General features: G+C 45.5%; 1 long non-coding RNA gene across 1 annotated transcript; it reads right to left on the bottom strand.

Annotated features, from left to right (window-relative positions):
- Positions 1–2,072: 2,072 nt before the first annotated feature.
- LOC130679641 (uncharacterized) lies at positions 2,073–9,535 on the bottom strand. Its single transcript, XR_008992693.1, has 3 exons — positions 9,022–9,535; positions 4,457–4,548; positions 2,073–3,630 (listed from the first exon to the last, which is right to left on the bottom strand). It is a non-coding gene; the product is annotated as an uncharacterized LOC130679641 (long non-coding RNA).
- Positions 9,536–26,700: the final 17,165 nt, after the last annotated feature.

Genomic DNA, 26,700 nt, shown 5'->3' with positions numbered 1-26,700 from the left:
TTGTTTGATAGCGTCAACTCCGCTATGAGCTCTTGGGGGGCACTAACCTTGCTGTAGAATTCCTCTGATTCAACAAATTCTGAACACAATGGGTCTGCCCACAATGCTCTCGGGCTGCGGGAATGCTTCTCCATGAATGACTCTTTACAAATGCTTGGTCTCCTGCCATAAGAAAAACAAAACTATGGCATGTTTGAAATCTCATTTTCTCTTAACCAAATAACCTCTCTATTTTTTAGTTCAACGATTTAAACAGATTAGAAATTGCCTCTCCATCAGTATATGAAAGGTCCTAAACCTTCGTCACGAGGCCTTCATTTGTAGATTTCTGAGAAAAATCTGATTTGTTTATGTAGCATATTAGAGTTTACAGAAAACTTCTGCAGTCCTTTTCATTTTTTTCTGATAAAAGGCTGGAGGTGTATTGTCTACCCATTGGACAGATGGAGAAGCTAAGGCATAAGGGAATGGCCAACAGTAAGCCCAGTAAAGCCACAGGAGAGGGAGGGGACCCAGCCAACCTAACATCAAATTCCATGCTCATTTTACTATGGTACACAAGCCCCTATGTTGTCAAGTTTTATTTTAAAAGCACATATAACTGCATTTATCTAAAAATTTTCATTGAAAACCCAGTGCAATGTGGAAGGAAAGACACCCACAGGGTCTGAGTGAGGGAGGGAAAAGTGGTGTTGTCTTGGTGGAGGATGTCGCAGATGCTTTTCTCATCCTTTGTCCACATTTAAGAAGTATAATTGTGTAACAAGGTATCGTGTTTCCCTCATGTCCAGTTCAAGGTGTTTCAAAGAGCCTGTCAGGAAGGCGCAGGGATGGTTGAGCTTCCTGTAATTTTTAAATCAAAAGGTGTTGACTATAGAACGTTCAAACATGAAGATCAAAATAACTGTGGACAACACAACGCTTTCAAGTAAAGCGGAAACATGGGCAGAAAGCCCAAGAAGACAGTGACCAACAGTTGGCGCTCAAGTTTCAATGTAATTTACTAGCTTGAAAGCACAATGGGATTTAAGCTGAACAAGCTAAACTGAAGGTGACAGCACTGTCCGGGTCATTGTGCCTTCTGGGGGAGGGAGACAGGCTGTGAGTTGCTGAGCCAAAAGGGGATATTTTGTGGCTTTGCAGCTCTGTGGAGACTGCACCTGGGCTAAGTTGTGCAGATTTGGGCCACATGGTATGAGAAAGATACCTGCAGATTGGAAGGAATTCAACCAAGAGCTCGAAAAATGATTAAAAGAAGAGTGAGGTTACCTTGCATGGATGATACAAAGACTGACCGTATGTACTTACCCTGAATGATAACAGAAGGAGACCAGAAAGATAATTGAAGGATCAGGAAGATCAAAGGGCTAAAGGATTTGCTCTCTCTGACACAAGGGTCTAGAATTGCAAAAACAGGAACAACTGTAGGACGACGCTAAAATACAGGTTGCTTGGCAGAAATACTGCTCAAAACAAAAACAAAAAAAAAAGGAAAATTATTTTCTTAAGAAGAGCTCAGAGTTGGTGGACCTATCAAAATCTACTCTTAGAAACTGTCAAAAATGCATTTGGAAGGGAGGAAATGTGTGGTCAGTAAAAGAATAGCTTAAAAGTTCTTCTGGGATATATAATTAATACATCATTGCTTATGATGACAATGTGATATAAAATAAAAAGTTCTGTTCATGTTGAACAATCATGTGTGCATGCTACAAACAGAGCCTTGGAAATAGAAACAGAACCTTAAGTTTCTCACAGCCGTTGTAGGGTACAGACTGTCTCTTTGATAGAAGTACCACCATAAACCTCAAAGAAAACACGAGTACGTTTATGAAAATGTGAACTCAGGGATATCCAAGACGAGAGACCCAGAAACCAGACTGGTGGAGAATAAAACCGTTTCTTGAGGCAAAGTTCTGCCAAGTTAATCCTGTAGTTGATCTCAAGAAAAAAGGAGGCCATTAATAATTTGTTCAAAAATACATATTTCCATGTATTTCACACATTCATTCATGGCACAGGGAATTGAATCAGACAAAGGAGAAGGGAGTCTCTAAGAAGTGACCTTTCTGATGTTCTGCAGGTTGAATAGGAGTTAGATGAGGTTGGGAAGAAGGCAGCATACGAGAAAGCTGAGACTCAGAGAGAGAAGATCACAGTGCAGAATTAAGAGGGGTCCAATATGACTCAAGTCCCAGGGATGCAAGACATGGAAACCAAGAGTTATTTAGATCCCAGGCCAAGATCTCTGTGAACCATGCAGAGGATTACGAACATTATACCCAAACTAGCTGGGGAATCACTGGAAAATCTCAAATAGACTAGTGACTTGACAAAATTTGTATTTTAGAGAGATTATCCTAGCTATTTGGTGGAGAATGAATTGAGAAGTAAAATGCTAGAGGCAAGGAGATATTAGGAACTTTTTGCCGAAGTACAGAAAAGAGACAATGGCAGCACTGACTAACAGAGTGAGGTAGAATGGTGGTGGATTGGAGGACTTGAACAGATTTGAAAACTATGATAAAGGAAACATTCAGAGGCTTCATTGCTTAATCAGACGGGGGGATTATGTTCAGGGAGGAATCAGTTGAGATGTCTAGGTTTTTCATTTGGACACTGAACATATGGCGATGCCGTTAATGGGAGGATACTGAGGTTTAATAAGGATTTAGGGGTGTGTAGGGAAATGAAAGTTTGGAACTCTCTGAGTCTGAGGGCTCTCTGAAATATCCAAGTATCAAGACAGCCATCACATACGTGAATGGGAAGGTCTGGGGTGTGAAGGGCAGGACTGGACATGCAGCTCTGGGAGTCACCTGCACACGAGTGGACAGTGCAGCCTGCAGAGCAGATGGATCACCATGGTACAATGTAAAGATGTATCGTTCTGATATTTTTAAAAACTATATGGCCCACCTTGAGGAACATCAAAAGCTGAAGGCTGGTAGAGGAAGAAGACCCTGGAAAGGAGAATGAGAAGAACACCTGGAGAGGCAAGAAGGAAACCAAGACCCAGTGGCATAGGTGTTGAGATGCTATTATGGGTCAGGCTTTGTTGATGTGGAAGTGAATTAAGACAAATGTTGCTCATTTAACTGTCCAGAGAAGCCAGGAAGACTTGTAAGAGAAAGTGACATGTGGGTTTTGTCTTAAAGGCTGAACAGAAATTTTCTGGGAAAGAAGGAGTTGTGTCAGTCATGAGGGATGGAACGTGTGAGGTCAGACTCATTACCCAGGATGACGTGTCTGAAGAACGAGAAGCAATTGCCTATTGCATGTCCAAAGGGTTTGAGGTCAAGGGGTGTCTGAGAGGATGTGGGACACGTGGGGATTTGGAGCAGGACCATGTGTGAAGGGGCTTGAGTTTTCTCTTGCTAAAGATGGGGACCCTTGGAGGTTTATAAAAGGATGAGAACTATGTGTCACCCTGGTTTCGAGTCATAGGCTTAGAAGTAACTGCCCTGCAAACCACAGAACTGTTGGGAGAGGAACTGTTTTTAGGAAAGAGAATCAATAGGCTTTGGATATTAGTGCAGGAGACGCAGAGGCGGGGGCTGCCTGGAGCTGGGAATCAACAGTGATGTCCTCGTGTTTGTCTGTGGCATCAAGATGGAAGATTCTGCTTTTCTGAAAAGGAAGAAGCAGGCAGTTTTAGAGACTGGAAGATAATAGTTCAGTTAGGATGAACTTCCGTCTGACAATTGCCACCCATTTAGCTATTTCCATAAAAAAAAGAAAACACAATCAGACAAAAAACTACTGGCCAGTAGTATTGACTAGATGCCAGCAATTAAGAGGAGATAAAAGGGATAATTGAATCCTAGTGATGAATTTCTATTTGACTCCCTCAGGTTGGGTCGGAGATCCCAGACCATGGCCAACCTCCATCAACACCATCAGCCTTTCAGAGTCCTTGGAAGGGGGCGGGCAACTGCCTTTTACTGAACATCTCCTGTGTTCTAGGAGTGTCAACCCTGCGATCAGTCAGTGTGAATGCTGATGCTATGAAGCCACCCTCAGAAAGGTTAAGTAACTTGCCCATGGTCAGAGTTTAAAATGGGCTGAGTTGAATTTCTAGCCCAACCCATTGTGGTTCTCAAGAGGGTTTTTCCTTCTTGACACCGGCAGTCTCTTCCTTCATTGATCGCTTAGAATTGAGCATTATCCTGGCAAAGCAGTTGGCTGACCTTACCACTTCTTGACTTGCTGAATTGCTCTGGGCCAAAAGAGAGGCTAAAAGTCCGTGGAGGGAGGCGGGGGGGATCAGGTGCATGACCAGTGTGAGGGTCCGTCCCTGCTGACATTGATGAAAACCCCATCTAGGTGGCTGGTGAGGCTGTGTTCTAATCATTTTTTTTTTGTTTTCAATGAATAATCACCTCTTCTTATAGAAGCCTCCCTAAAAAGCCGGAAGAGAGGTAGCAGTTGAGATGGGGCCATGGACATTCCTTACCTCCTATCCCTTCATATTTACCGAGCATGTCCTGGATGACAGATGGCATGCAACAGCCTCTCCATTCTCCAGATGATGAGGCAATTATATCCCTATATTACAGATAAGGAAAATGAGGCTTGAAGACTTAGTTTTCCAAGGTCACATCTCAATCTGGGTCTCTGTGGTAGTAAGCGTACACTTCTGAAGAATCACTTACATGTTTACCTCCCCTGTAACAAACAGCATGAGATACTGAGGGGAAAAGCGAAGTCTTCCATCTCTGGCTCCCTGATGGTTAGCGGTATTGGTGCCCGTAATGCTGGTGACATGCTCACAGCTGCACACGCAGCCATGAGAGGCGACTCTCTGTCAGGCTCTTTACCCGGCCCTGGGGTTCTAGTGATGATGTTAACCACCTTTGTATGGTTTCTTCTCCCCAGTTTCCTGTTGCATCCATTGTTTAATTTGAATAGTCAGTTCCTTGTGAAGAAGGTGGTATTATCATCCTTCTTTGTGTAGAAACTAGGAATCTAAGAGTTTGACAGATCTACCTCGGTTGATAGGCCTTGCTAAGTGGCAGAACTTAGAGATTTGAACCCACAACTTCTGATTCCTAACCCAACGTGATGTGCACATACATCATACAGCCACCAAGATGAATAGGACCTCGTTTGCACCCTCAGGAAGATTCCAGTCTTAGAGAAGTAATCTCAGAAAGTAAACTGAGGGATATTCACCCCCCTTCTCTTAGGGTGTATCTGTGAGTTCCAGTCAATGAGTCTGCACTTTCAAACAGGAGTAACTCCCTGCTTAGGGAAGGAAACAAATTGGTGAGAGAAACAGTTAAGTCATCCTGTTTCTTTGATGGTCAGTGGTTTAGAGCTTGTTTATTTATCTCTTTTCATCACCACTGTCAGAAAGAGGCTGCCAGCTCCAACCAGAGAGGGCCCCGCCCATCTTTGCCTGGTAAGAAATCCTGGTAGGGAGTGGGCAGGAGTTAAACAGTGAAAAATGCGAGTATGGATCATTGCCATAACTGCTTTCTGGAAAACAACAAATCTAATTCCCAGTAAAATGCCATTCAAATTTGCCAGATCCTCTGATGGGGAAAATAAAATTCCCTTTTAGAAATTTCTCATGCCCTGTGGTTTCTAGAGAGATTCTGAAGACTCTTCAAAGAAAGATAATGTGGTGATACAATTTTTGACCTATGTTCATTTCTCTGCTTTGACATATGTCTGTGGATTCTTCTTAAACAATAAACTGTGAAGCCCAGACTGATTTTTCTTTTTAATTTCTATGAGAATAATGACTCCATCGTTACTTAGCCTGGTCTTAGTCCTGCCATTTATCTAAGGTCAAAAGCTCTGATTTCATTGTCTATAAAATGGGGCTAATCCTAGAATTTTCCTCATAGGTTTGTCAGGAGCTTTATATAAATAAACCCAGGTGAGGCACTCAGCCTGTGCCTGGCACAATAAATGTTAGCAAAGATCATGATTATAACACTTGCGCCATTTCTCTTCTTATTTTAAGTGAGTGTGTTGCAACAGAGCTCTTTTACTTAAGTGACTCTCCTTTCTTCTGTATCGTCTCTTCCTTATTGAATTGACTGACTGCTCTGAGTCCAGGACACTCTCCCACAAAGCCCGACAATGGCTCAGGAGTCATTTCTAGCTCTGGTTAAACACCCATGGCCCTGAACTTTGTGGGGAGAAGACTGGCGATTTGAACTATTGGGTGTTGAAGTGTACAGCAAGAAGATTCAGTTCCTTTCTTGTGATAATTGAAATCATTTCGATTCATTTCCTTCTGGGTTGGACAGAAACATGTTTTCAATACTGAGCAAATCTTGAGGGAATCCATTGACCTGAGCAGTCATATAATGCGTGAAGTTAATGGACAAAAAATGATATTCATCTTCAGTTTATAATAGCTTTTTCTTCCTCGGCGCCTAAACTTAGGGGCGGCCGGGGATGCTATCGGAGCAGCACCAGCGGCAGATGAATGACCTTTGTTGTTTCTAACAATTATTGGATCTATGGTGAAATAAAATAAAAACCAACACAAGTTTTGACACTAAGATAATAAATTATAAATTATGGAAGTCTATGCCACTGAGGATCTTGTAAACAACAGGCTGGTCTCTTAGCAACGGACCAAAGAGAGCAGGTTGTTGGTAGGAAGGGGACAGACAGGGTTGTTTTGCAGTGATGACTAGGGGGGGCCAGGAACAACATTTCAGCACCTGCCCAGGGCCCCTTCCCTGCCTGGCCCTTCTTTCTCTAGTGGCCAGCTGGGGCTATGGTCCGGGCATCCTGGGACTTAAGAGCTTTGCCCCCTGACCCAGGTGCTAGGCTCTGTGGAGAGGACGAAAGGGAGACAGGCAGCCTGAGTCAGGGGTGTGGGGAGGATGGCCGCCTTCAGCGGAGAGACCTGGGAAAGGGGAGGGGAATAGAGCCATACATTCTCATTTGACATTATCTGCAGATATAACTCAGTGGGGACTCCTTTTCTCCCCTCCCCCAACTCCCTTTGGCTTTTAAAAAATCTCACTTAGGGTGGCTGTCATGAAGAAATTTAGACAAGACTTTGACAATGTGCCAAAACGGTTTATTTTTAAACATTGTTCCCCAAAGCACCAGAATATTAAGTCGGAGCAAATGTTGCTTAAAAGAGTGGAGGGGTTGTGGACACGCAGACATGGAAGGAAGGGTGCTGGGTCAGGTGTGTCGACGTTAACAGAGGCAGCTGGGCCGGAGCACCCAGTCGCCTGGAAGCATTTTTAAAAGTATGTGTGTGTCTATGGGTGTTTCTCAATTGTGGGGCATTTTCAGGGTTGGGGTGGAGAGAGAGGTTTTCTTTAATTAATTTGATGTTTACCTTGAGCAACTTCCCTCAGTGGTTGAGACAATCACCTGCCCACATATTAGGAGTGATTTTCGATAAAGTCTCTTGGAGGGGAATCTTCCTGGAAGGATCCTAGCATTCTTCGGGGCAAACGGCCCCTCTGTCTGTGATAGACTCAGCGAGTTTTGCATTATCCAAACCATAAAATGAGCACCATTCTATGCTGACTCAGGGCATTCAGAGGCACCAGTCCCCTAAATGCACAGGGGTCTCAAGACCTGCACCTCCCCCACCTACCAACTCCATGCATTTCATTGTTTCATAATAAAAGTGCCTGCCTAAATGATGACGGCTATAGATTTATTTGGCATGCCATTTAAAACTTTTCATGTGTCTAAATTTGTCATTCGCAGAGGAAGAAAATTCTCTGTCATTCCCCAGGGCCTCATTTTTTTTCAGGCTCCTCTGATACCGTGAAAGGTGGCTCCGTGACTTCCGAAGTGATTAGCTCCCATCTAGAGGTTTGAGAATGTATTTGTGCTTCAAAGCCGTCTGCTGGGGTGAAATTCTATCTGGGCTAGTGCCCTGGCCCCATGGGGGTGGGAACCTGGGTTTGCAATAACCCATCAGGGCCCTGGGCCTGAGACCTGAGCCCCTTCACATTTGTATCTTTGCACCTGCAGCACCTCCTTCACCGAAGGCGCCGGTGGCGCTTGTGCAGGGGGAGCTGCAGGGCCCGGCAACGTCAGCTGTCCTTCCCAGGAGCAGCACCCAAGCTCAGACCCCATCCCAGGCCTGCGGTGACTGCTAAGTCCGTGCTCCGTCCGCCACAATGGGGGACAGTTCATTGTCACACACCCCACACACTCAGTCCTGCTTTTTTCTTCCTCTTTTATTTATCTTTTATCAGTTGCAAAAGAAATACAACATTATCATGAAAAATCAACAATACCCAAGATATAAAACTTAATGGCAAAATCTTCCCGGTCGTTTATCCTAGCCCCAAAGAAAATGTATCACTCGCCCCCAAATACCTTAGCAGATCTTTTCAGAGCTGAATTTTCCCTCTGCAGGGGAGTGCTTCTGTACAGAATGAAGATCATTTTTCCCTCTTACATTTGTTTAGGGCTGGCACATTTTGAGGAAATAAAAAGTAACCCGTGCCTTTGATGTGTTGTAGTTTCACTTATCTTGTTAACATACTGTGTAGAATTGTGAGCTCTTTGCATCGCCACCCCCCACCACCCCATATTCCCTCTGACTCTGAATCGCCTAGATGTACTTTTCCAGAGCCACCAACCTTGCCTCCGTGAACGCTGGAGTCTGAGTTCATCCCTAAGCACCTAAGCAGTTCTGGTAAATTCTGATCTTGGCAAAATAAACTCTCCCCTTTCCCTGTTGGGTCAGAAACCTTCCTTGTTACAAGATTCCCCAAGCCACGTGTGCACAATAAGGTTTGGGAAAGCCTGGGCTGGTCGCTGCTTCTTCAGAGAGAAGGCACGGAACGAGGGATGAGACATCGGGACAGGCTCAGGTTTACAGCAGAGACGCCTGCAACGCAATAGACATGCACCCCTAGCAGCTGTCAGCTCAGGCCCTCGCCGCCAAAAGGAAGTCGAGAACTCCTCCTCTGAAGGGGCCCAATTTCAGCTAAATTACAGCACAAGCTGCTGGGAACATGTCCCACCCAGAACCCTGAAGCCCTGAGTGACCTCCTCGCCGGCCTAACTCACCCTGCCTTGCTTTGGGAAAGAGCTGGGGCCGGGCCCAGGCAAAGGGCGAGAACGCGCCGCCTTCCTTTGCCGCTGCTTTGCACAGGGGCCGCGGGGTCCCAGGTCCCGCGCACTGCCCGGCCCTGTGCAGGCTCGTTTTAATGCAGCTCCTCCGGGCTCTCCGGTCCCACAATGCAGCGCTCCGGCTGGCAGCAGTTCAGCTGAACACTAAACACTTGGCTCCGTTTCAACACGGCTGCCAAGATTTGGCAACCAGAGAGTTGCAAGGAAGCAGCAGGCTGCTAAACCCTTTCACATTTTTAATTAGATCCACACACCCATGTCTTTGAGCTATCATAAATATACAGATGACATAGAGAGCATTATTCGGGGTTAAAAAAACAAAGAGGAGGCAACCTCTATACAAGGGGGTATCTTACCTTATTAAAATAATTTACCTATCGTTAGTTCGGGGCTGGAGAGGAAAAGAGAGGGTAGTGATCGTCGTGTAAGTTAAACTATGTCTGATGGAGACTCTACCCAGGATTTGGGAAACGCGAGTCTCCGGCCGCTGGGCTTCGGGAGCATCACCAGAAGGGGGCGTTCTTGGCAGCTGCTCAGCCTCGCGCAGCCGGAACCTGCAGGGGGCGGGTGTCAGGAGGTGCTGGTAAAGCCGCCCGCACCTCCCCTTCTCGGTGATAGCCTCGCCGTCCCGCAGAACCAGGAGGCTGGCTCCTCTACCCTAAAAAGCAGTCACTTTAATATTCAATGTTGCTTTAATATTCGTGTCCCTTTATCTGCTTCTCTGTTTTACCTCTGGGTGTCTTTCACGGTCAAATAATTACTGCTGCTCCTTTAGTTTTTTTTCTAAATCTCTTGCCACCATCAACACCCTCAGCTTCTTTCACTTAGAACCATTCTTCTCCCTGTGCTCAGCCCCTGGGTGATTTTGTGGGAGGAGAAGGGTGAGAAATTCAAATCTTGGGTCCAGTCGTCCTGGGCTCCAGCTCTGGCCCTGCCCTGTGGCACTGGGCACATGATTTCAAAGCCCTTCATGTTGGTTCCTTCATCTGCAAGCTCTTGAAACAGCTCTGACCGCACAGACAGTCTCTGTGGGTTTTAACGTCACATGTGTACGGTGTTAACCCGTCAGCCCCCAGCACCGAATCTGTGTTGCTGGGAATATGTGTGACATCACAGAAGCCTCTCAGAGGGTCAGCTGGCAAACAACGACAGCGCTGGCTGGTTCTTCTTGGCATTCTCCATTCCCGCCTGGCCTCTCCTCTCCTGCGTGGCAAAGACCGCCTCTGCTTTGCAGACAACCGAGTCCAGTTAGGCTGACGTGCTGTAAGCCGAAGGCGAACAGGGTTTGATCCGGGCCTCTGCATTCATGCGCATGCATGCCCTTAATTTGAAAGACATGTAAAAAAGGAAATGAAACACTTGAAATACCAGGAAAGAAGTCTCTCTGGTTGTCCCATCTGAGAGCACAAAGTTTATAAATAGAACCTTTGCACGCCTCAAACATGCTGCTGCCCTAAGACATCGAACATGCAGGCACGCTGGCTCCTCCTGTTTATCACCAATTCTTTGCACAACAGGCAGTCCCTCTCGGAGAAAACCAGAGCCCATTGTGGGCAGTAGGCAGCATTTGTTCTCTAACCTTGTCCTTCTTTGATTCTTTGATACAGCGCTTTTTTTTTTTCCATTTAGGGTGAAAATAGATCCTGTTTTACTGGGACAACATTTCTTTTCTAATTGTCTCACACACAGGACAGCTGGCCAATTGGGATGGTCAGGGCCAGTTAAAGGGGCTGGAGATAGTTCCTGGTCCAAAGTGAGTCTTTCAGCAGGTGTGAAGGCCGAGAAGTGGTGGCTGGTGGCCTTCATCTGCTTCATTCCCTGCAATCCTGTGCACTCCCTCACTGCCATGCCCCCCAGGCCCTCTGGTTCACAGGCTACAGGGAGTTTCCTTTCCTTAGACAAGAAAGGACACATGCTGTGCGCGCGCGCGCGCGCGCGCGCGCGCACACACACACACACACACACACACACACACACACACACACACACACACAGATAATGCAAACAGACCCCCCCGCCCCCAGTGAGGAATGTTTCCCCTGGAAATGAGGAAACTGGTTCTTGCTGCACCAGGGCAGCCCAGATGGCAGTGCGGCCTGGAGCCCAGGTTGGCTCTAGTGGTCTCCAAGGTCCTAACCAGGCTCTGGGGGGAGAATGCCACTGCTCGTCACTAGTATTTGTACAAGAAGAAGCTGGTAATTTCTATAAAAGTAAAGCAATCTGTATTCTGGTAATGCCCTTCCTGGAGCAGAAGGGGAAACGCTGAGGTCAGGCCTGATTTCTGACAGGTTGCTGATGGCCACCTGCATGCCATTGCCAGGGGTGTGTTGGGGCGCTACAACACCCTGACCCTCCTGTCCCTTTGGCCGGGTGGGGGTGGGGGAGCATGTGAGTGAATGTATGTATTTCATGTATTTAAGGCTGTCTTAGTCTGCTCAGGCTGCTATAACGAAGTACAGCAGACTGGGTGACTTAGCAGCAGGTATTTATTTTCTAATAGCTTTGGTTTCTAGGATAGGATCATGGTTCTGGCCAACTCACTTTCTGTTGGGAGCTCTCTGCCTGGCTTGTAGATGACCACCGTCTCTCTGTGTCCTCAAGTGGACCTTCCTTGTGTGCATGCGTAAGGAGAAAGACAGAGAGAGGAGGAAAGAGAGCAAGCTCTCTGGAGCCTCTGCTTATAAGGGCCCTGATTCTATAGGATCTTCCTTAGCCTTAATTTCTTATTTAGAGGCCCATCATAATTATAGCCACACTGGGAGATAGGGCTTTAGTATATGAATTTTGGGGGGACACAAATCTTAGTCCATAACAAAGGTATTTCATGTGCTTTGGGAAAGAGATGAAATCAGATTGGGATTCTACCCTTATTCTGCTGCCTGCAAGCTGTGTGGTCTTGTGCAAATCAGTCAACCTCTCTGAGTCTTGTCTTCCACATTTGAAAACGGTATGATTGTAGAATAGGTGCGATAATGCATGCACAGTGTCTGGGCCACGGAGGTACTCACAAAACAGAAGCAGCTGTGATGGTTGCTGATATTATTATTTATTGTTGTATATTATTGTTTATAACACCACCCAGATAGATTTGTCCAAAATGCTGGCTTAGAGCTTTGCACTAATGTTTTCTGTGCTGCTGCTGTGTTTCTTACCTTTCCTCACTGGTGCTCAATGAAGTCATCATGAGGGAGGGTGGTGGTATGAAACCGTGTCTTTCATGAGGTCCAGAGGAGCTAAGAGTGCTCAGTTCCAGGGGAGCAGCCATACATGTCTATAGTCACCTTCCTGTTAGAGCATTTTGCATTAGTTGCTGACACCGTTATATATGAACACATCATGGCCACCTTGTTTGAAATGCTTGCTCAAAGCAAGTGTCCTACAAGAAAAAATAAAGAAATGTAAACATTTGCTATATGGGAAGTCTAAAGTTAGGGGATTCAAGATCGCTGCCAAGAAGTGGCAGAACCCCAGGTTCAAACAAAGAGCTATGCAATCCTACCCTCTAAGCTTCCCAGCCCTGCCTTAGTCTACAACTGCAGCAATAATGCTTCCAAACCAACTTCCCCAGCTCAGTGCTTACAGCACTAAGTATTCGTTCTCATGCCCTCTGGCCTCCGGTTCACTGTGGTTCTGTGGAACTAGACTTGGTCCATTTAGACAGCTGTGCTCCGTGCTGCATATTTGCTGCATGTGGTTTTAGGTTACAGGCTGTGTTCATGTCCGCTCAGTGTATGTTTGTTCTGGGTCCCAGGCTGAAGGGACAATGGCTGCCCCAAGTACACAAAGACACAAATCCAGAGAAGAGAAAGCACGTTGAAGGTGTCCGACTGCATCATGTTCACTGGCTTTCCCGTAGCTAAGCCAGGTCCTGACCAAGCCCCACGCCAGACAGTGAGGAAGTGTGCTCGGTGGTGTGGGCCAGGTGGGCAGAAAGTGAATTCAGCTGAACAATGATCCAGACCATTCTGAGAACCCTGCCAACAGTGACAAACAGAAAACCAGAATTGTACCAACGGCCACCCCTCTGCCATCAGCAGGGTTGCACATCCCCGTAAGGCCTTTCTACTGGTTTATAGCCAGCATCCATTTCTGACAGGTGAGTGTCAGTTCTGACTGATCGGTGCCCGAGCCTTAATGACTTTAAAATGTTTTGACTAACACCCTTGATCATTAGTATTCAAAGTGATACCAGACACCGACTTCTAGGGCCCGCAGTTGCCAGCACCGGTGAATCTGCTCTTTATAAACAGAGCCCAGCCCTGCTCCAGGTGTGATGTGCACAGGTTTTAGAGTCAAGGAGATGGAGATAAGGATCACAGCTCTGGCACCTCCTAAAGGCAGGACCTGGGCCAGTGACGTGACCTCTCTGAATCTGGGGTCCACAGCAGGGATTCTCCTGGGCTACTGAGAATGTGATCTACTCGCTGGACCTGAGTCAGCTGTCATGGGGCACTTTTGAGCGCATGCTCACAAAATGATGACTGTTTTCCTTTTGTTTTACTGTTAAAATGAAACTTATGGAGTTGCCAAAAGTCATCAAATGTTGGCAGTTCCATATAGCCCAACCTAGTAGGTCATAAAACCCTTACGGGCAAAAGTGACATTTTCTTTAGCTCTGTCCCCTGCCATCCTGCACATTGAGTAAATGTTGAGTGTTGCTGCAGAAGACACACTCCTGTCTCCTTCATCCCAGTGGTCAGGACGGAGTGGTGGCACTGCAGGGAGGTGCAGACGGCAGGAGGAGGGACAAATGAGTGAGCTCTTCCCCCGCCTGCCTTCTCTACTATGGTAATGCTGAGTGGAGGCAGTGATACAGGCTGGGATGCAGTTCTGTAGAAGGGGCTGGCACTGGGGCCGCAGGAGAAAACAGGTGCCCATTTCATGGTGTGGGAAGAAGATTGTGTGTTTTGGAATCAAGCAAATATGGAGATTTTAAATCCCAGCTCTATCCCCAGCAAGTATGAAATCTTGGGCAAGTGACTAATTTCTCTGAGCTTCTCCTTTGTAAAAATGGGGGTGGTTCTCCCAGGAATACTGCAGGCATCATGGGGGACTGTCTAGATAACACCATGTAACACTGAGCCCGCTCCTGAGCCATCTCAGTGACCTATCTGCATCCTGTTTTTGTTCCAGACCAATCCTGAGGTGAGGACTAAGGGGAGAGAAGACCAAATGAATGCAGAGCAACAGAATTCCAGGGAGTCTAGACCCTCCCAGTACAGACTTTAAAACCACACCAGAGGGATTTACCAGGAAGCGAGCTGGCATTCCCAGAGCAAGCCATTTTAATTCCCCACACTGGTGCGATAGCAGCCAGAAAGTTAGCTGCAATCCTGCTCCCTGGGCACCACATAAATAGCCCAGGCAAAATGTAAGCACAGGCTGTGTCTGGGAGAAAGTCAGACATGCAATGATGACTGTTATTACCCATGAAAATTAATTTGGGTTATCCCTTTTCATCAAAGAATGAACAGTCCTAAACTAACATCAGATTCAAAAATAGATCCTCTATGACACAGGCAGAAGGTGGCAGGTTATCATTACCCTCACCTTCAGACAGAACAAAGCTTTCAACAAGTATTAATTGAGCACTTACTCTGTGTCAAGCAATAAACTAGGTAGAGGGGCCAGCGAGGTGAAACAAGCATGGTCTCAACCTCCCAAGAGCCTTATTCATTGCCTGCACTAGCACAGAGGAAAAGAAAGGACCAATTCTCCTAGAGTATTTCCTTCACCTGTGGAATGAGGACAAAAGCAGGGTGGTGGGGTAGAGCAGGAATATGGATGCCCAGGGGAAGTATGGCCAAAGCCTGGTGGCCATCGGTGGCTGTTAAACGTTCAGCTGTTAATAACATTCATTAAGCTTGCACTGCAAGCTCATCATTGCCCTAAAAATTGCAGGAAGTAGAAACAAAATCTCCTCTTCTGCATAAATTTAGAGTCTAGACCAAAAAGATTGGATTAGCACATATGCAAAGATCACAGAGAAGACAAGACAATATTGTCTGTATTTCATTTTAAACATAGTTCATTCACCTCTTTGGGCATCCTTTGTGGAAAGAGGGTGAGAGACTCTCACGCCATAAGGTAAACAGTGAATGACTAGAAGTTCAATATCATGAAAAGGAGGACACATAGCATCACTCACCACTGGGGCTTTTATAATCTGAGTACCAGATTGCCCCTGAGTTTCCTGGCAGCCAAGGCAATGGGCAATTATGGTTGATTCTAAACTTGTGTTTTAATCTTTGTTTTGTTTTTAAGAAAAGAGGGCACATACCAAACCCTCTGGGGAGAGCTGGTTAGCATCATGGACAAAGTCCAATGCACTAACTTTAGAAGAAATGCATACCAAATTTTGCATGACTGTCTTCCTTAATGACTCCTAATAAAATGCAAAGATGTAACAAAACAAAACAGAGGTGATTTGGCAAGGGGCTAGATAAAGTGGTCCAAGTCAATAGCTTTCCAGGGATTAACTTGACAAAGGAACTTAACATGGCAATTTACATGGGTGGATCAGTAACATATGCTTCCCAAAGTCTTCTTTAACCATCATTTCTCCAAGAGATGGACAACAGACAGCTGAGAGTATGCCCTCTTAGGAGGGCCTAGAGAAATAAATGGCAAGCTGTGTTGCCAGTTGATAGAAAATCTACATAATTTGGAAAGTAGATAAGTGGGTGGAATGTACAAATTACAAACCAATTGATTAATCAACCCATCGCTATTCATTAACCCAATAGATATTTATGACGACCATCGTAGTTACTGCAGTATGGGGCACGCCCTTTAGCATTTAGCAAGTGCTGCACAATGCCTTTTGAAATGAATTCCAGTGAAAAGAGAGAGGCTTAGTAGGAAGACCCCTCGAGAGCTTTACCTGCCTTCGGAGGTCTCTGGTGGCGCCCAGCATCCCAGCTTCGCCTTCCTCGGGGCTGCCCCCCACAGTTCTGTCTACACCGTGGCACTCAGTTAGGGTGCTCAGGCTGAGAGCAAGGATCTGGTGGACCAAAGAATCTCATGAGGAATGCAGAGGTTTCTTAGCAAAGGGCCTGGTGATGGAAGTCAGTTACATCCTAGAGGTCACTGTGCAACTTGTCGCTCTCACTGTGGAAAAAAGAAGATGGAGCTCATCCATTTTCCCATGTCATCCCAGGCTTCTTTGCATCGTATACCCTCCTGGGAAGGCAGCCCCTTCCCCGACTCTCCCCATGCACAATGTCTCTGGCACTTTTGACCTTTGTGAGCCAGAGCAGGCAGTGGGCAGATGATTCCCCGAAGCCAGCTGGACCCCCAGGGATTCTGCTTGCACACCTCCACATCCTGTCAAGAGACCAAATGACGAGGCCCCTGGGCAATGGTTTCTTCCTGGGCACCCGAGCCTTCAGAATGAGGCACTTTGCTCTCCCTTGGCTCTTTGCAAGGGTGAGTCCCTCTGCTGGCTCTCTCTTGCACCCCTACTGGGGTCTCTGACTCACTCACCCAGGGAGCTGGCTCAGTCCATGTCCCACCCTGGATCGGGGCTCAGCATGGCCTTCCTGGGCCACCAAAGAGCACCCTCTTGGTCTCCTTTCTCTGTCCTCCCCCCAGATCCCCCTGTGATGCTTTCCCATGACAGACTGGCCCTGCTGGTGCACCTCCGCCCACTGGTGGTCATCAATCCCCTCCAAGGTCAAGACTCTCTGCAGTCCACCCCGCTGACCACTGTGGGCCCTTCCGAATGCCTCAACAATGTGTCTTTGTTTTAAATTGTTATTATGAATTTTTAATTCTTATACAATTTCACCTCACCAGGCAGGCCTTTCTTGACCACCCTCAACCCCCATCACTCATTTTATTTTTCTCCACAGCTGTTATCTTTACTTGAGACCATACCAGCTATTCATCATTGTCTTCTTTACTAAGATGTGAGCCCCAGAAGTCAAGGACTTTCTTTTATCCCACACAATGCCCCAGAGCCTAGGACGCCTGGCACATGCCGCATTCCCAGTGACGTGCGTGAAATGAATGAAGGAATGGACGCTTCCCACATATGCTACATTTTGTCTCTACTTTTGCTATGGGTTGTTTTGCTTTTTCCCTGCTTCTGTTCAAGATGTTACCTTCAGCAAGTGAAGCTCATCCCACCTCAACATCACCCAGACCATTTCTTTTTAAACATTTGCTTGAATTCTTCCTTCCTCCTAGCTTCCTTCCACCTGTCCAGGTTCTCCTTCTCTGGGAGGCCACCGTCTGCATGCTCATCTCCATCAGTGCACTTGCTCTGCAGGTGTAATTACCCACCTGCACCATTATTTCCCTTATAAGACACTCTGTCCCAGAGGGCCCGTCTCTGTGATCCTTGCGCAGAGCGTAGCACCTACCACGGTGGCTTACCGAACTCTCTGTAGACTGTGCAGTCAAGAATCCTCCACCCAGCTCTTGTCAATGCATTAGTCACCATCTGTTGGGACCGTCGCCACCTCCCGAGGCCCAGACAGGGGACATGACTTTGTTGTCATCACAGGGCCGAGTGTTGGGGGGCTCATGCCCTAGAGTCCACATCACTTGTTTCCCAGTCAAATATTGTCTCTCTGGCACCAAATGAACTTGGTTGATCCCTAATTGTCATTAAAATCCTATCATTCCATCAGCACAGCAAGCTTCCTGTGGCCAGAGAGTGTCTTCTACCTTTCTTACATGCATACAGGGAATAAAGCAGTGATTTACATATATTAACTATATAATGAATATATGTTGACTGAATTAGTAATTCAATGACAAACTGCCAGAGAGTTTTCCACATGAACACATAAACATTTAGCCATTTCTTTGCCATTTTAATTTTATATGAATTATATTTGTATTCCTAAGAGCTATTTTGGCTTCCTCTTATAAGGAGAAAGGGTACAAATAAATTCATCAACCAGTGAAATCAATTAAGTTGTATTAATTACTATTCTTTGTAATAGAAACTCTTCTTTTTCCAGTGTAGAAAAATGGCTCCTCCCCTCCGTTCTACAAATAGGAAAGGGGGACCCCTAAAATATTGCCCAAAGAGCATGGTCAACTAGGAAAGTGGGAAAGTAAGGTCACCAACACTGGCCTTGACTGTTGCTTTGGGTTACCATCATTTAATTTTTATCTATTTATTTATTTATTCAGGCCCATCAGTCTGTGTGTGTGTGTGTGTGTGCGTGTGTGTGTGTGTGTGTGTGTTTTAATAGAGTTGACAAACAAGATCATATTGGTTTCAGTTGTATAACATGGTAATTCAACAATTATATATATTGCTAAATGCTCACCACAATAAATATAGTTAACATCTGTCCCCATACAAAGATACTACAATACTATTGACTATATTCCCTATGCTGTATGTTCAACCCTATGACTAATTTATTTTATGACTGGAATTTAGCCCCTCTTTATCCCCTCCACCTATTTACCCATCTCCCTCCCCAATGACAACTGCCAGTCTGTTCTCTGTGTTTATGATCTGTTGGGTTATCATCCTTTTAAAAATGAAACAAGATTCAGGATGATCTTGGTCAGAGGTCAGCAAACGTTTTTCCTACAATGGGGCAGCTAGTAAGTATTTTAGGGTTTGCAGGCTCACAGTCTCCGTCATAGCTACTCAGTCCTACTGTTGCAGAGTGTAAGCAGCCATAGACAACACATAAATGAATGAAAATGCCTGACTTCCAATAAAACTTTATTCATGGACTCTGGACTGTAAATTTCATATTATTTTCACCATGAGTCATGACATATTCTTCCTTTGATTGTTTTAAACATTTAGGTAGAAAACATGCCTAGCTCATTGGCATACATACACAGTGGGCCAGATTTGACCCATAGGCTGCAGTTTGCCAGCCCCTGGTCCAGGAGCATCCCTGTCTCACCTTTACACATCAGGAGCATCGTAAAATGAAATGATGGCAGTGCTCCCACAACAACCCACCTCCAATTCCATCTCCAGACTCCAGGGCACAGGGCCTCTGTCAGTTCTGTGTCCTCCCACGGAGCACATCTAGTAAATAGAAGATATATTTGGTCTGGGTTAAGTGATGACAAAATTATCTTTGCAAGCCAGAGCAGATCGCCAGGTTGTTCTTTGAGACGAGCAAGATCTCCAAAGTGTTCTGGGCACATACCTTCCACCCCTTGTCAAGAAACCAAATAGGGAATCCTCCATCCCACACTGAGGTCAGACCCTGCACTTACCTGTGAGAGGGCTCTAAACTCAGGACAGAGCCCCAACAGTGGACTGTCAGAAATCTCTAATCCATGCAGTTCTTTTAATGTGATGAAGCAAACTTTGAGCTCAAGGAGAAAAATGAAATGAGGCTTCAATTCCAATGCAACTTGCTTCCCTGAATGAGGCAACCTTAAAAGGCATACCCAGTAAGGTAGGGATAAGAGCAAGGAGAGTGGGGTGCTCACTTCACAGGCTGCACAGTATAAGGGGGTGACAAAAATTTGGTGACCAAAGAAGGTGATATTTTGATGCAATCTTTAAAACATCAAAATTCATGCTGAAAAACCACAATGAGCAAAATATCAACATTTTAATTCAGGATCTCATCCTGTATATACATGACTCTTCTGTCTCATGTCACCCCTAATTTATCCTGTGTATTTATTGAATAATTTTGATATATTGTTCATAATCTTTATATTTTTGGTTAAGACAGAAAAGGACACTTACTTGCCACATCACTATAGAATCCAATTATGATACATGTGCATTGTATTTCTTTTGCTGCCATTTCATTAGAGTTGCTCAGTATCTTGTAGGGAAATTATGCTAAACATGTCCACTCAGATGTAACGCCACCCTAGTTATTTCCGTAAATTAGATCATGCTTGTTTGTTAATGTCTCTTTCATGGAGAGCTGTATGTATATCCGTCCACTGCTGTGAGATAATTCATGCTGAAGGGAAGTCAATACTATACTAAGTGTAGGGATTACAGACCGTGTTGTAAGCTCCAATACTCTGTCTGTTAAGAGGCTGAATGCTCCTCAAAACACCAAGTAGGTCTAGAATGCAGGAGTTAATATTTTTTGGGACCAGCAATGCTTATTATCTATTCTGCACAAATAGACCTTGTAAAAAGATCTCAAACCCAATTTTAGCGTCTCCAAATATACACTCAAAACTGACTCTGACATTTTCTCCCTTCCATGCCAATAAAAACCTTGTTTACTTATCAGAGTGTCCCACACAAGTGACTGGAAGTAAGTAGAGAAATTCCTGAAGAATCTTAATGTTGCTCTTGCTGTTCTCGATCACTTCGTTAGCTTGCTATTGGCCAAACAGCTCCACCATTACTCACCCCTTAGCCTGAACTAAAGGACACATCTGAAACAGCAAATCTGTCTTCTTCCCAGATCAGTTGTTGATGGCTACAAACTGCTTTGTGATGTCCCTAGACTAAGAAGAAGGAAGAAGTCATAATTAGCTGTTTTAATATGTGTGGTATTTTCCACTTTATCTAATTTTTTTTTGAGCCAAGGTTTGAATTGTTGAATCAAAGAACTGTAAGACAGGAGGAGTGACTATATGTTTCAGAGGTCAGAAACCTGACCTTTTGCTGTGCAAGTGCCTGAAGATGAAATTGAGCCAAGTTCAAAGGGAAGTGTAACTGCCTGCTCTTGGTCTAACTCTCTGAGAACAGGTGCCCTTGAAATATCAAGCTGCAGCCCTCCGGTGTCCAGGGTGGTCCTCAAGAGATGGTCATTAGATACTAGGAGGTGGCACCACTCTTTGGGACAAGACAGCTTCTAGGGTCTTCCCTGAGATGCATTCATGTATTCATTCTACAACAAATATTTGTTCCCATGGGAATCATGTTCAAAGTCTTTATTTATGGGGCCAATGCTGCCTAACGTTAGAAGAACCCATTTGCTCTTCCCACCATGCTAATGCCATCAAAATGATTTGCCTTTGCAGGAACAATGGCAGATTACTTATATAAATTGTTAGTAGGGACCCACCAACCACAGTATTCTCCCTTTATCCTACTGCCATTGATTTCACTAAGTACTACCCCCCCACCAATGCTAAGATGTCCCTCTTTTCCTTTCTCCTTTCTCCTTCTGTTTCTGTGTTGAACATTCTGTCCTGTTTACTCCCTTTTAAGGGCTGATCTTAGCCTCTAGCTTCACAGAATAGATGTCGAGGAGAGGGTAGAAAGTGTTCCCTATCCTTCCCTTGGAAAAGTCCTAAGGTGGACCAGAGAAAGCCACCAAATTCAAAGACACAAGGGTGGTTCGTTTTAATTTCAACACTTTTAGCTCATCATATAAATAATCAGAGATCTGGACAAAACTAATTTGATTAGGCTTTGCCTACCTGAGTAATACAGATGAGGGGTTTATCATAACTGAAAGATGGGAGAAGCCTTGTGAGTCCACGTGTGTACACAGACTCCCTGTCTCAGGCATATATGCTTATGACCTCCCCTAAATAGGGAGGGCAGATGGCCTGTGGCACTATCACTGGTGTTGCCATCGGACCTGTGGACCTTCTGGGTAGACATTTGCAAGGCTTACTGTTGTCAACTTCCCCATATGGTAACTAAATGGGCAATATGGATACCTATGTATGGAGTTGTCACCATTGAACCCTACCTGATCTTTGCTCCTGGTCACTGCATCCAGGCTGTCCTTTTCATGACTGATGAAGTTATCTTTCTGAATGGCAGGCCAGATCAATGTTACCCTCCTCTCGATTTCAGAAGCCTTCAGTAGTTTTTCCACGGCACACCAAATGCAGTTCACAGTCATTAGCATAGCATGCATGACCCTCCACTATTTATATGTTACACCTGGAGAATATGATGCAGAGAGAGATGGGCTTTTGGGCCTGTAAGACTGAGGTCAGATCTTAGTTCTGCCATTCACTGAGTCTTCTGCTTCAGAACTAAGCCTCAACTTCCTCATCTCTAGATGAAACGGGAATATCCGTCTTCTAGTGCTGTCATGAGGACTGAATGAGGTGAGGACATATAAAATACCTAGGACAATGCCTAACACAAAGCCGGCACTCCATAAACATTGTTTCCTAGTCAAAACTATACTGAGAATCATTCTCATCTCTGAGCTCCTTTCTGATTTCCAGATTTCCTATCGCAGTCTTCCTCTCAATCCATGCTCCATTTGAGACAATTCTCTCTCCATTCCCAGAACACACTCTGCTCAATTCACATTTCCACATGAGCTCCTACTCTGTCTCCTCCCTGAAGCTTACCTCCTCTACTCTGACCTCACCCATTCTCTCAGTATGCATTCCTAGAGGAAGCAATTTATCTATTCAGATTTTTTTCTTGCATTTTAACTCAATTTCCATATTTCTTGAGAACTGAAAGTGGCACTTATAGCCTTCAGCCTATTGTTAATCATCTACTTTTAGTTTATTCCACTATAAATTGCAAGTTCCCAGGGGTAGGAACTCTATTTTTTGAATTTCTCTATTTCTGCAATGCACTGATAAACCAGTTATCAGTCAGCTTTTACCAGGTCACGCTGCAGTAACAAATGACCTCTGAGTCTCAGACGCTTACTACAATGAAGGTTTATTGTTCGCTCCTTCATGTCAATTGTGGGTCAATAGCTGAAGTTCTCCTTTCGTCTTTGTGCTGAGATCCATGCTGAATGTGCAGTCCTTCCCTGGCACTTGACCTTCTCGAGACAGAGGGAGAAGAGTGACAGCAGAACCATGCAGCAGTTCTTAGGACTTCTGCTCGGAAGTGGCACCTGTCACTCCTACTTTCATTTTATTGGCCAAAGCACATGATATGGTAAAACTTGATATCAATGGGATTGGGAAGCGTAGGTTTTCCTGGAATGGGGCACTGCATGCTCCATGGCAACAGGCAGAGACAGAGAAGGATAGCAAATATCAGAGCACATTATTACTTTAACACACTTGCACATCAGAAGTGCTGGGGTTGCTATTTAAGTGAAGGAACAATGTATCATTTTAAATAATCCTCCAAAACCCATAATCTGATGGTGGTCAGGATATTACTAAAGGCATTGTTCACTTACTTACAAAATGTTCCCTTTATGAAGAAGTACCAGCATGATTTATTGTAGCTCTAAGTATAAGAAGAAAACGTCTTCTACCCCTCTCCCTATGAAACACTGTCCCTTATTTCATTGGCTACTAGGAAGCTCATACCTAAATGATAACTCCCCTTGGTGAATTATTCAGAAATTTATGGCAACCTTCTTCAGAATTGACCTCAGGCCTGGCATCATTTTATTTTACTGTCATACTTATTTACTCAGCCCTAATTTTATCATGACCTACGCTCCAAAAGCTACTTTAAAAATGGGGGTTATAAACAAAGGAGCTTATCTTAGATATTCCCTTTGAGACTGTTTGAAGCTTGTCTGCCCACTGGACCTCATTGTATTCTTGCTTAATGTTTTAGCTCTGCCTTTAAGGAATAAATGAAAACACATGTGCAAGACAAATCACTCCTTGTCCTTCCAAATATGCCATGAACTGCTTGATCAAAGGCAACTGAGAGAAGCCACTTTCCAGACAGGGCCCCAGGGGTTCCTGATCCAAGCCAGTCTCTCTGGGGCCAGGAAAGACAGATTCCCCTAAGTCTGCTCGGGTTCCCCAAGGAGCCTGCTAGACCCAGCACCTTTGCCCTCATCCTCAAGGAAAGGAAACGTAGATAGAATCCTTTCTGCCTGGTAAGACTGTGGGAAATAAAATCACAGACGAATCCTAGACCCCCAGGAGGCACCTCCTTCAGATAACAGAGAAGCAGAGAAATCGCAGAAGGTTTTCCAGAAGATGTGTCTCTAAGACCGGCCAGTTGGACTCTGTGAACACACAGCTGATCTGTTCTCCATACACAGCGTAGGAGTGATTTCATTTCTCATCTTGGGCTCCCAAGGCGATCAGCCCACATGCCAGGATGACCGTTTCACACCCCGTTAGGAGCCCTGCTTGTGACTCCTTACTGTGTTTAGGATTAAGGCTGGAGCACTAAGCCTGGTTTCTGAGTTGGCCTGGACCTGCCACACATCCTCCGTCTCCTGCTTTTCTTCCCCCGTGCCCTTGGCCGGCCAGCATTGTCGAAGTGTTTGTGCTCCTCCTGATGTGACTCACTCTTGCTCAAACTCATGCCTTTTCAGTCACTGCTTCTACCATTACAATGGTGATGGTGTGATGGTGATACAGTACTGCTAATAAGCCAAAGCTAAATCCTGTTCAGCGTCATACTCAACCATCAGTAGGCAGCTTTCTTGACCCCTTAGGATGGGGGAGGAGGAAACAAGGAGGTACTTGTCAAAGGGCTCAAAGTGTCAATTAGGCAAGACAAATAAGGGCTAGCGGTCCGCTGTGCAGCATAGTGTCCAAAGTTAACAATGCTGTGTTATATGCTTAAAAATCTGCTAAGAGGGTGGATCTTATGTTATGTGTTCTTATGATAAATGATAAGTAATGATAATAATAGGTAAGAGGAAGGGCAGAACTTTTGGAGGTGATGGATAGGTTTATGGAATCGATTGTGGTGAAGTTTTTATAGGTGCGTAGTCGTCTCCAGACTCACCAAGTTATGTGCAATAATTATGCACAGCTTTGTGTATGTTTGAGAACAAATAGTGAGGGAGAGAGGCAGGGAACACCTTTCTTCAGAGGAATGGGAGGGAGCAGAATGGCTCTGGCCTTAGAATGTGACTTCTCACGCCCCTTAATTTGGCCGTGGAATGACTGCACCCAGGAGAACCACTTGTCTGCCCCAGCGATGGACAGCGGCGCTGGGACAGCGTGACGCACACACACAGGGGTGCTGGGGCAAGAAACTGGGGACCCCTGAGAACAGAGATTTTCACTAACAGCCTGACTCTCTATGCAAACTGTTGTTACTGTTCCTACGGAAGCTGGACGTAGGGTAAACTGAGACAGGGAGGTGTGACAGAAGGGAAACACAGGGTGGAGATTCTTCCTAATAAGACTGAAGAGAGAGAAAAATATGGATTGCAGCAATGCATCCAATATAAATGCCATATGTCATTTTACACTGTCTATTCACCACGTTTTAAAAGAACACAAAATGCAACAAGTGGAATTGTCTGAAAACGTATGTTATTTAGCGCAATGTAACCAAAATATGATTTCAGGGTAAACCATAAAAAATTATTAATGGGATATTTTCCTTTCTTGTCCGTGGGCTGAGTATTCAAACTCCAGTGTGCATTTTTTACTGACAGCGTGTCTCAGTTCAGGCTGGCCACATTTCACGTGCTCCATCGCCACTACTGACCACTGGGGAGCACAGGGCTCAGAGGCTCTGATTTTGTGCTGGCCCCATGTCCGATGTGTAACTAGTAGTCTAGTGTGTAACTGGTTTTGAGGCAATGTGGAGAAGCGCCCTTGGGTGGCAAGACACAGACCTTGCTGGAGCCACAGGCTGGAGGGGAGGGGCTTCTGTTTTGGCAGCTCTAGGGCCAGCATAAGAGCGCCATGGGTCCTCAGGTGAGCACCCTCCCCTCTGGGTGCATGGCTTAAACCAGCACCTGCAAAGTGAAAGGACTGGACCAAGTGATGATGCCGTCCTGAGAGCATCTGTGCCTATAACCTGACGACCACTCCGGAGTTGGAACTAAGAGTTCTCACGTATAGGTGGACTGTGAGGCCCAGGAATGTCAGATACAGTATCAAAGACCACATTTACAATGGGCCCCAGAGGCACAGGGGAAGACCAGGTAATGTCCAAACCCACTGGCTTGTGAGCAATGGTTAAGAGCCCTTCACTCTTTGTTCTATGAAAAGATACGGGAACTCGGAAGTGTATCTATACATAACAGGCTTTATTTGCTGAATTGCTACAAGCCACTACACTACCAAGTAGATAACTTCTATTCTCTGCTACTTCCTGTTTCCTCAATGAAAACTGTTGCAGGCTGCCTTTCATCCTATTTAGATTAGAACAAAAACGCATTTCCAATATGGCTGCTTCTCCCCACCTCTCTCCCTTATGCGGGCTGATGTGGGCTCTCGGGCATTCACAGAGATGGCTCCCTGTCATTTGCTACACATTTTTCCATAAAGAGAAAATGGGAGAAAATATCAAAACTCCAGCAGGTTGTTAGTGCAGCATCAGAAATCTCAACGGGAGCTTGGTTAAGTCCCTGCCTCCACCGGGCAGTGGAAGCACGGGTCCAACAGAAGCTGAGCGTCCCAGACCCCCAGTGGCTCCTCCTCCTCTCTGCTCCAACCCAGACAGCCCGTAACCACTTCTCCTGCCACCCTCGGACTAGTGATGCCAAGAAGGCAATTGCATCGTGATCCTGTTCTAAGGCGGAACCTAGAAGAACAGCCTGACAGTAGGGGTTTTGTTCCCATTGTGACCTGGGTTCAAGCCTTGACTCCCCATTCAGCATGTAATTTTGGGAGCATGTTTTATCCTGGGTTCGTCTCAGCATTTTCTCACATGAGGGGTATATTCATAATAGACCTCTTCCAGGAGCTGTTGTAAGCTTTAAATGAAACTGTGCCAGGAAAGTTCGAGAAAGCTCGTGGCACATGAGGGCCCACTAACGCCGAGCCGGCAGGGCCATGGCGGTAAGAGTGATAGAGTTGTGGTGGGGATCCCAAGAT

Source organism: Manis pentadactyla, chromosome 11 (assembly GCF_030020395.1).
Source record: "Manis pentadactyla isolate mManPen7 chromosome 11, mManPen7.hap1, whole genome shotgun sequence".
Taxonomy (NCBI): Eukaryota; Metazoa; Chordata; class Mammalia; order Pholidota; family Manidae; genus Manis; species Manis pentadactyla.
This window is presented reverse-complemented; position numbering and strand designations above follow the sequence as displayed.